Below are 10,391 nucleotides of genomic sequence, written 5' to 3' on the forward strand. Positions count from 1 at the left end.
AATACTTTGACCTCTGCCTCGGCTTCTCCTATATCTCTGGCTATTGGTCTCCAAACCTCTTTTACCCGTTTATTAATTTGTATAATTATACTTATATTTTGGGAGGGCAGGACTGAACTCGATGGGTTCTTACTCGATCTGATCTTATTTGATTGAGATTTAAAAAATTGAATTTAGATTAGATTAAATTTTTAGTAGATGTATTTGGTTCGAGTTTAGAATGAACAATATTTGATTTGATTTGAAAAATAATATAATTAAATTTTATATATTTAAATATAATTACAACAATATTTTTCTCTAAATTATTTTTTAAATTAAATCTCTATTTTATTGAATAAAAAATATTTCTTTTATTAATATATTTGTTTTGAGTCGGGTTAATCAAATTTTGAATCAAATGAAGTCATCACAAACTCAAGTTAAGTCAAATTTCAAGTAGAAAATATATACTTCACAAATCAAATCAAATTACTTGAAAACTCGACCAACACAACCCAAAGTCATCCCTATTTATACTATCCTTATTTTTTATACTAAAGGAGATTAACCCAAGACGATGGAAAAGGGATTGAACCAAGTTTATCATTTAATTTTAGGGTAGATTATACTGGTAGTCTTTTATGTTTTCAACCCGTTTAATTTTGATCACCAATTTAAGAAAAAATAATAGTTTTAATCTCTTATGTTATCAATCCGTTCAATTTTAATCCCTCAATCGTTAACTCTCATTATTACATTAACAAAAATCCGAGTTGACAATAAAAAAATTAAAAACAACGTAATTTATTTGATATGTTGCTTTGAGTAAAGATTTAATATGTTATTTGTTGGCAGGACATGATGACTGGTTGAATAGTATCAACAAGTATATAGCATATGATTATGGGGATTCCATTATGATAATTTTGGTTCATCATTGCATAAAATCTATTTTCTTTATTAAATACATGCTATGTGTAACTTATTTTGGTTTTGGATTTAAAGTGGAGGAAGAAGAAAATACATTGTTTTTTTTAATAAAATTGTCAGCTTAGATTTCTGTTAGTGGACTAATAGAAGTTAAAGGCCAAGAGACTAAAACCAAACGAATCAATAACTTAAGGGACCAAAATTGCTCTTTTTAAATCAATGACTAAAATCGAACAAACTGAAAACATAAAGGACCACCCATATAATTTACCATTTAATTTAACAATAGGTTGATAATATATTTTATTAAAAGTTATTTTATTGATAAAAGTTAAATAAAGTTAAAATGGAATTAGGTGAATATAAACGGAGGTTTTTTAGGATAAAAGAATGCTTAATCACTTCACCTGTCATACCCCAAATTAGGGCGTAAATTTTTCTTAAAATTTACTCGGAAGACTAATTTGAAATTTTAATTAAATTTGGGTACCATAGTAAAATTTTGATTAAATTTGAATCCAAAATAATAAAGCAACTAAAATTGAAGGACCTATAGTGTAATTATACCATTTTTTAAATGAGGGTTTAAAAGCTTCAAAAATCATAAACTTTCCATTTCTGGAAAGTTTAAACCATTCTCCTCTCTCTTTCTTCAACCTTTCCTTTTTTAATAGGAAATTTTTAATCGACGTTTCGTCGCCAACCGTTGTTCCGTTTTTTACACCTCTCACATCATCGTGTTTCTTGCATCGTCCCGAGTCCACCGATGTTCATATTGTCTCCGTTGCCTCCGACATGTGAGGGGGTGAGGAAGATCAAGTTTCCTACGTTGCGAAATCGAGCTCACCACCATTCACCGTTGTGAACCGAGCTTGATAAGTGTCTCAAAACCCTTTAAAATGCATATAGGAATTTTTCCGTAAATTTTTCGACCCCCGAAGGACCCGCACGTGCCCCCACGTGTCGTCGCTGCGCGTGAGGAAGGTCCACCGCTTGGTGGGCTTCTATAAGATGCCCGATCCGATCCAACCCAAACCAAACCAGTCAGCCGTTGGCTTTTTCTGAAAACCTCTATCTTGACGTTTTTCAATGTTCTGAATCTGATTTTCTAATCTATTTTGCTAAATTTTGATTTGAAAGCCCCGAATCGAGTTTGTTAACCCAAATATGCTTAGTATTTTTAGCATTTTTGCTTATTTATTTAATGTTTGAATATGGAATTAATTCGGGAATATATTTTTATGAAGATGCTCATATTTCTCCCGACCGAGGGTCGATTAGATCTGGTGTTTCCCATCCGTCAGATCCACACGATTCGCGTTCTTTGAGAGTTACTTGTTGGTTTCTGTAAATTGTTTAAATATAGATTATTATTAATATTAGGATTCTGATATAGATTTTCCGATTCGTAGGATCTAGCGTTGTTGTTGATCGTGATTGGTAGACTCGGTAGTAGGCTTTCTTATAAGACTACTTAGACAGGTACAAGTGTGTTTTCTGATGGTGTTACATTAGTGTTTTAAACTATTTATCTGAACTATTTTAGATTTATGATGATATTGAATATTTTTACGACACGACACCTGATTTTCTGAATATTGTTTATCTGATAGCAAATTTACTGTATATTTTTTATATGTTCTCTAGTTACTATATTTTTGTATTTGATTTCTGAGTATGGAATATATTCATGTTTTAATGGATTAAACTATCGTTTTCACTCGAATACATACATGTTTATTATTGCCAGGTGGGGTATTATTGGAGGAAATATATCATGCTAGTCTATGACTTGTAATACCTTACTGCATGCTCATCAACTTTGTGCACAGGGTAAATCCTTACCGCGTGTCCTTATGCGATATGTATAAGGCCCTTACCAGGTGTACAGGTGGGTGTATGGTTCCGAGGAACCTACACATTCTGGTGATCGGTCAGGGTAGTGTTCATATTTTTTAAAACATGTTTGATGAACTAATTTTTACTGAATAATTTTATTTGTATGTTTTTATACACTGTAAAGAGCACACTGGGCTTTTTTTAGCTCATTTTGTAAATTTTAACCTTTTCAGATAGTAGCAGACCGTAGACTAGCAGACTTGGCATTAGGAGGACCAACTACTCCTATTTTTATACTATGGCATATATCTATATGCCTTTTTGTTATATTTTAGTGACACGTTTTTTTCCACTGTCTTGATATATTTGTATTACAGGTATTTTGTTTTGTATATGTTTTATACGATTTTCTAATATATATATATATATATATATATATATATATCGTATGAATCTTTCTTATGGCTAATTTCATATTATACTTTTATATGGATTTTAACGTTGTTTTAAATATGAAAAGGTTTTTTAATACAATATGTAACTGCCTAGGTTTGGTTATATCATCTAGGCTGGGTCTACGGGGTTACACTTGGTGGTATCAAAGCCTTCAATTTTAAACACTCAGGCTGTGGATGAATCCTAAAATCTGGATATTCAAGATATTTTTGATGCTCTTAAAAATTGTGTCACCTTATTTTATGAGTTTTAAATATATTCGAGATTTATGATGCTAGTCTAACTTAGGTTCAAATTCTTTCTGTAGAACCTTGTAGATTTATTCGATGAGTGCTGCTAAAGGTCGTAGGCTAGGCCATGGCCATGGTCGAGGGTAAGCGACTCGACCTTATATTACGATATATGATCTGATGTCACCTCGAGATCCTTCTATTTTGTATGTAGATCCGTCTATTTTTCGTGATGATCCAGTTACACTTGCGAGAGACCTTCCCGTCATTGAGGACGAGGACACTGATTTGGATAAGGATGTCATTAATAGATTTGTCTTTTGTATGTTCCGGAGAGATGCTAGAGTCCCTGGTAATATGTTTACGGTTGAGATTTCGAAGTCTTTGGTATCTACTGGAGTAGTTCTGTTCAAGGGTATTACTGGTTGACCTCCGACTGACATTGAGTATTGATTGGATGATACAGAGAGGATTATGGATGAGATAGATCTAAAGCCTAAGCAGAAGTTAAATTTTGCCCTAGCTATGCTAAAAAAAAGAGTTTTAGATTGTGGCAATTGATTTCCAGTTGTATTTCAGGGAATCAGTTGACTTGGGACTTTTTAAGGCACGTTTTCAGGGTCGCTACATCAAAGAGAAATACATGTAGGAGCGACACCAAGAGTTTCATAATTTAGAGTAGGGTGATATTTCTCTTATGGATTATGAGATTGAGTTTATCAGATTGAGCCGCTTTGCTACTGGACTTGTTGACAATAAGTTGGATCGGTGCTTGATATTCGATAATGGACTCAAGTATGAGATTAGGAGTTTAGTTATTACCCATCGGGAGAGGAACTTTGATGCCTTGGTTGAGATAGCCAATACCGCTGAGGAATTAGAGCGAGTAGGTATAGAGCGCAGGAGAGATCGAGACCGAGACTGATTCAGGAGGTCTTCTGGTTCTGTTGACTCTTCTGCACACCCCATCAAGAGAGGTAATGGTGAGTTTTTTCAGAAAGACGGTGCAAGTACCAGGCCTGTGGCGTCACATTCGTTAGTTGTTACGCCTTCTAGTCAGGGTGGTTCTTCTAGGTTGCAAACTTTGTCGTCATGTGAGCACTGTGAGAGAAGTAATTTTAGTGAATGTGGGAAGAAGTTGGGTACCTATTTTAGATGTGGTTCTGGTAACCATCTCTTGAGGGATTGTCCAGAGCCAGCTTCTACAGTTCAGACACTATCTTGTACTCCCGCTCGTATTTAGAGAGCATTGGGATCAACTAGTAGAGGCTGAGCCTCTCAGAGTAGGGGGTTGGTTTACGCTGCTAGACATCGACAGGATCGCGATGAGCCTGATGAGATTGCATGTAATGTTATTATTCATTCACTTCCCTACTTTGCCTTATTTGATAATGGATCTACCTATTCTCATGTTTCGTATTCTATTTTTTGGGGTCTTAATATTTCGGTTGAGAATACTGAGAGTTCAGTGATAGTTCTAAGTTTCGTAGGTCAGTCCATAGAGTTAGATCGTATTTATAGATGGTGATCTATATAGATCCATGTGGATATATTTTTAGCCGTCCTGATGGAGTTACCTTTGGAGGAGTTTGACTTGATTCTTGGCATGAATTGGTTTAACAAGCATCGAGTTAATCTCAATTGTGAGACTAAGAGAGTTATTTTGAAGACTCCTGATAACCAGAAGATTATGATGATCGAAGAACGTCGTGGATTCATGACGAATGTTGTGTTTGCTTTGGTAGCTGAGAGGATGATCAGGAAGGGTCACGAGGCATTTCTTGTTTATATTCTATATACTAGGAGATCCCGATCTGACATTGAAGGCATTCGAACCGTTAAGGAATTTCCTGATGTTTTCCTTGAAAAGTTGCTTTGATTGCCACCGGATAGAGAAGTTGAGTTTGAGATTGAAGTCTATTCTGGTTCTACCCCAGTTTCGATAACTCTTTACTATATAGGCCCAAAGGATCTTAAGGAACTGAAAGTTCAACTTCATGAGTTGTTCGATAGGAGATTCTTTCAAACCAGTGTTTCATCGTGGGGAGCCCCAATTTTTTTTTCAAGAAGAAAGATGAGACATTGAGACTGTATAGATTACATAAAATTGGACATGCTCAAGGTTAAAAAAATATCCTTTACATAGGATCGAGTCTGTTTGACCAGTTTTTAGGGGCTTCTATCTTTTCAAAGATAGAATTGAGATATACTTATTACCAACTCAAGGTGAAAGATTTTGATGTCCCAAAGACTATTTTTCGTACTCGATATAGGCATTACGAGTTTTTATTGATGTTATTCGGGTTAACTAATGCCCTGCTACTTTTATGGATCTGATGAATTGGGTGTTTCGACCCTATCTGGACCAATTTATGGTTGTTTTCATTGATGACATATTGGTGTATTCTCGAACTGAAATAGATCATGAGGAGCACTTAAGGATTGTTTTGCTGGCTCTGAGGAAACAAAAATTGTATGCCAATTTGAGTAAGTATGAGTTATGGCTCAGCGAAGTGACTTTTCTGGGGCATATTATCTCTGCTGAGGGTATCCGGGTGGATCCGAGTAAAGTTGATGCTATTATGAACTGGAAGCAACCCAAGAATGTCTCAAAGATCCATAGTTTCTTAGGCTCAACTGGTTACTATCGTTGTTTTGTTGAGGGGTTTTCCATTATTGTAGCTCCTCTGACGAAACTGTTAAGGAAAGATGTTCTATTTGTGTGGTCTGAGGATCAACAAGCTAACTTTGAGAAACTGAAGAATGTTCTGAATCAAACCCCAGTGTTGATTCAATATGAGTTTGGGAATGATTTTTTTGTCTATATTGATACTTCTCACTCTGGATTAGGATGCGTTTTGATGCAAGATGAGAAGGTTGTAGCTTATGTGTCACATCAGTTAAAGCCGCATGAGTGCAACTATCCCACTCATGATCTAGATTTAGTTATTGTGGTCTTTACTTTGAATATCTGGAGACACTATCTCTACGAAGAAACGTGTTATATATGTATTGATCATAAGTGTCTGAAGTATATGCTTACTCAGAAAGAGTTAATTTTGAGATAGCGTTGCTACTTGGAGCTTGTAAAGGATTATGATTGTGAGATAGAGTATCATCCGGGTAAGGCTAATATGGTAGCCGACGTCTTGAGCCGTAAGGCGATATATGATCTAAGAGCCTTGTTTGCCAACTTGAGTTTGTTTGATCACGACAGTCTATTAGCAGAGTTACATGTTAAATAAACTTTGGCTAATGAGATTAAGGCCAAACAGCTCCTTGATAACTCTTTGCTTTAGCAGGTTGAGCAGGGAACGAGTTTATAGTATACTTTTGATCAGGATGGTACTTTGTGCTTTCATGGCCGTTACTGCGTCCCTAATGATGATGAGTTGAGATAGACTATTCTTCAGGAGGCGCATAATAGTCATTATGCTATGCATTCTAGTAGGGAAAAATGTACAAGAATCTCAAGGAGCGTTACTTTTGGATTGGCATTAAGAAGGATATTTTGAATTTTGTAGCGAGGTGTCTGACTTGTCAACAAGTTAAAGTAGAGAACTAGTATCCGTCTAGACTATTACAGTCTATTCAGATTCCTGAGTGGAACTTGGAGCGTATTACGATGGATTTTGTTATCGGTCTTCCTCTGACTCATTCCAAAAAGGATTCTGTTTGGGTAGTTATGGATCGACTCACCAAGTCAGCTCACTTTATCCTTGTTCTGGTTAATTATTCATTGGACAAGGTGGCTAGATTATATATATCTGAGATTGTTAGACTCCACGGTGTTCTATTGTCCATCATCTCTGACAAAGATCCGAGGTTCACTTCTAGGTTCTAGAATGCTTTGCACGAGACTCTGGGTACTTGTTTGAATTTTAGTACAACTTTTCACCTATAGACTGATGGTCAGTCTGAGTGAGTGGCTCAAGTACTAGAGGATATGTTACGGGGTTGTGCGATTGACTTCTGTGGTAGTTGGGAAGATTTCTTGCCTTTAGTCGAATTTGCTTACAATACAGTTACCAGAGTTAGTTTGAGAGACTGATGATACTGTCAGATTGATCTGTGATCAGCTGAGAGAGACGTTTGATAGACAGAAATCATATGCAGATCATCAATATAAGGATATCGAATTTGAGGTTGGGGATCAAGTTTTTTTGAAGGTATATTCGTGGAAGAATGTGTTGAGATTTGGACGTAAGGGTAAGTTGAGTCCAAGATTTATTGGGTTGTATCGTATTCTGAAGAGAGTTGGACCTGTTGCTTATCAGCTTGAGTTGCCTCCCCAGCTCGGTCATATTCATGATATTTTTCATGTATCCATGTTGATGCGATATCGTCCAGATCTAGCTCACATCATTTAGGTTGAAGAGGTAGAGTTGAAACCAGATTTTTCCTATGAGGATGAGGTCGTTTAGATTTTAGATTGGGATGAGAGAGTTCTTTGAAATAGGTGTATTATGATGGTTAAAGTTCAATGGAGTAACCGTGTCCCCTCATAAGCTACTTGAGAGACATTGGAGTCGATGGAGGCTCAATTTCCGCATCTATTTCCATCAAGTAAATTTCGAGGAAGAAATTTATTTAAGGGGAAGAGTTGTCACACCCCAAATTAGGGCCTAAAATTTTCTTAAAATTTACTTCGAGAACTAAATTGAAATTTTAATTAAATTTGAGCACCATAGTAAAATTTTGATTAAATTCAGATCCAAATTAATAAAGCAACTAAAACTGGAGGACCTATAGTAATTATATTATTCTTTCCTAAATATGAGTTTAAAAGCCCCAAAAATAAAAACTTTCCATTTCTGGAAAGTTTAAATCTTACTCCTCTCTCTCTCTTCAACCTTTCCTTTTTTAGTAGGAAATGTTTAATCGATGTTTCATCACCGATTGTTCCGTTTTCGACACCTCCCGCACCATCGTGTTTCTTGCATCGTCTCAAGTCCACTGGTGTCCATCTTGTCTCCGTTGCCACGGGCGTATGAGGGGGTGAGGAAGATCAAGTTTTCGAAATTGCAAAATCGAGCTCTCCGTCATTCAGCGCTGTGAACTGAGCTTGGTAAGTGTCTTAAAACCCCTTAAATGTCTCAAAAGGCTCTAGGTCTTGATTGTTTCTACGAGTCATGCACCAACAACACTATGCTAGAAATAAATAAATGCATACAAAAAGAAAATAAAAGAAGTTAATAAATAAAGAAATAACTTTAACGTAAAACAATTGCTCCCCGCACGTGCCCTCAAGCGCCGCCGCTATGCGTGGGAAAGGTCCACCGTCGGGTGGGCTTATAGAAGCTTCCCGACCTAACCCGACTGTCAGACCCGATCCGACCTGACCCTGTCTGACCCTAATTATATCGGTCAGCCGTTGACCATTGATCGTTGTTGATTTTTTCTGAAAACCTCCATCTTAACATTTTTTGACGTACTAAATCCGATTTTGCAATCCGTTTTACCAAATTATGATCCAAAAGCTCTAAATTGAGTGCGTTAACCTGAAAATACTCAGTATTTTGCTTATTTATTTGAGGCTTGAATATGTAATTAATTCAAGAATATCTTTTTTATGAAGATGCTCGTGTTTCTCCCGACTGAGGATCGATTATATCTGGTGCTTCCCGTCCGTCAGATCCACACGATCTGCGTTCTTCGAGAGTTACTCGTAAGTTTCTGTAAATTTTTTAAAAAAAAGATTATTATTATTCATATTAAGATTCTGATATAGATTTTATGAATTTTAGGATCTAGCGCTGCTGCTGATCATGACTGGCAAACTCGGTAGTAGGTTTTCTTATTAGACTACTCAGATTGGTACATGTGTGTTTCCTGATGGTGTTACATTATTGTTTTAAACTATTTATCTGAACTGTTTTAGATTTATGATGATACTGAATATTTTTACTACACGATACCTGATTTTTTTAATATTGTTTATCTGATACCTGATTTACTGTATATTTCTGAAATGATCTCTGGTTACTTTTTTTTTGTATATGATTTCTGAGTATGGAATATTTCCATGTTTTAATGTATTAAACTATCGTTTTCACTCGAATAGATACATGTTTATTACTGTTATTGGGGGTATTATTGGAGGAAGTATATCAAGCCTAGTATATGACTTGTAAGACCTTATCGCAGACTCTTCTACTTTGCGCACATGGTAAGTCCTTACTGCAGGTTCTTATGCGATATGTATAAGATCCTTACCGGGTGTACAAGTGGGTGTATGGTTCTGGGGAACCTACACATTCTGGTGATCGGTCGGGGTAGTGTTCATATTTTTTTAAACATGTTTGATGAACTGATTTTTACTGAAGTATTTTATCTGTATATTTTTATACACCGTAAGGAGCACACTGAACTTTTTAGCTCATTTTATAAATTTTAACCTTTTCATATAATAACAGACCATAGACTAACAGACTTGGCATCAGGAGGACCGACTACTCCTATTTTTGTACCACTGTATATCTTTATGTCTTTTTGTTATACGTTGGTGACACGTGTTTTTGTCACTGTCTTGATATATCTATATTATCGGTGTTTTGTTCTATATATGTATATGTTTATCGTATGAATCTTTCTTATGGCTAATTCATATTATACTGTTATATGGGTTTTAAAGTTGTTTTAAATATGAAAAGAATTTTTGAATACGATATGTAACCGCCTAGATTTGATCATATCATCTGGGTCGGGTCTAGGGGGTTACATAACCAAATTCATTACCTTATTAAGATATATAATTTAAATTGCAGTAAATAAAAAATTAATATATAATTATAAAAATTATTATTTAATATTTAAAATAATTATTAATAAACTATTAATACAACTAAAAGCAATTTATTATTTTTATAAAACTATTATTTGATATTTAAATTATATTTATTAATAATTTTTATAAAAAATATTGAATTAAATAATTAAAATTATGAGAAAATC

The sequence above is a fragment of the Hibiscus syriacus genome, unplaced genomic scaffold (genome assembly GCF_006381635.1).
Source record: "Hibiscus syriacus cultivar Baekdansim isolate YM2019G1 unplaced genomic scaffold, ASM638163v2 tig00000340_pilon, whole genome shotgun sequence".
Classification (NCBI taxonomy): Eukaryota; Viridiplantae; Streptophyta; class Magnoliopsida; order Malvales; family Malvaceae; genus Hibiscus; species Hibiscus syriacus.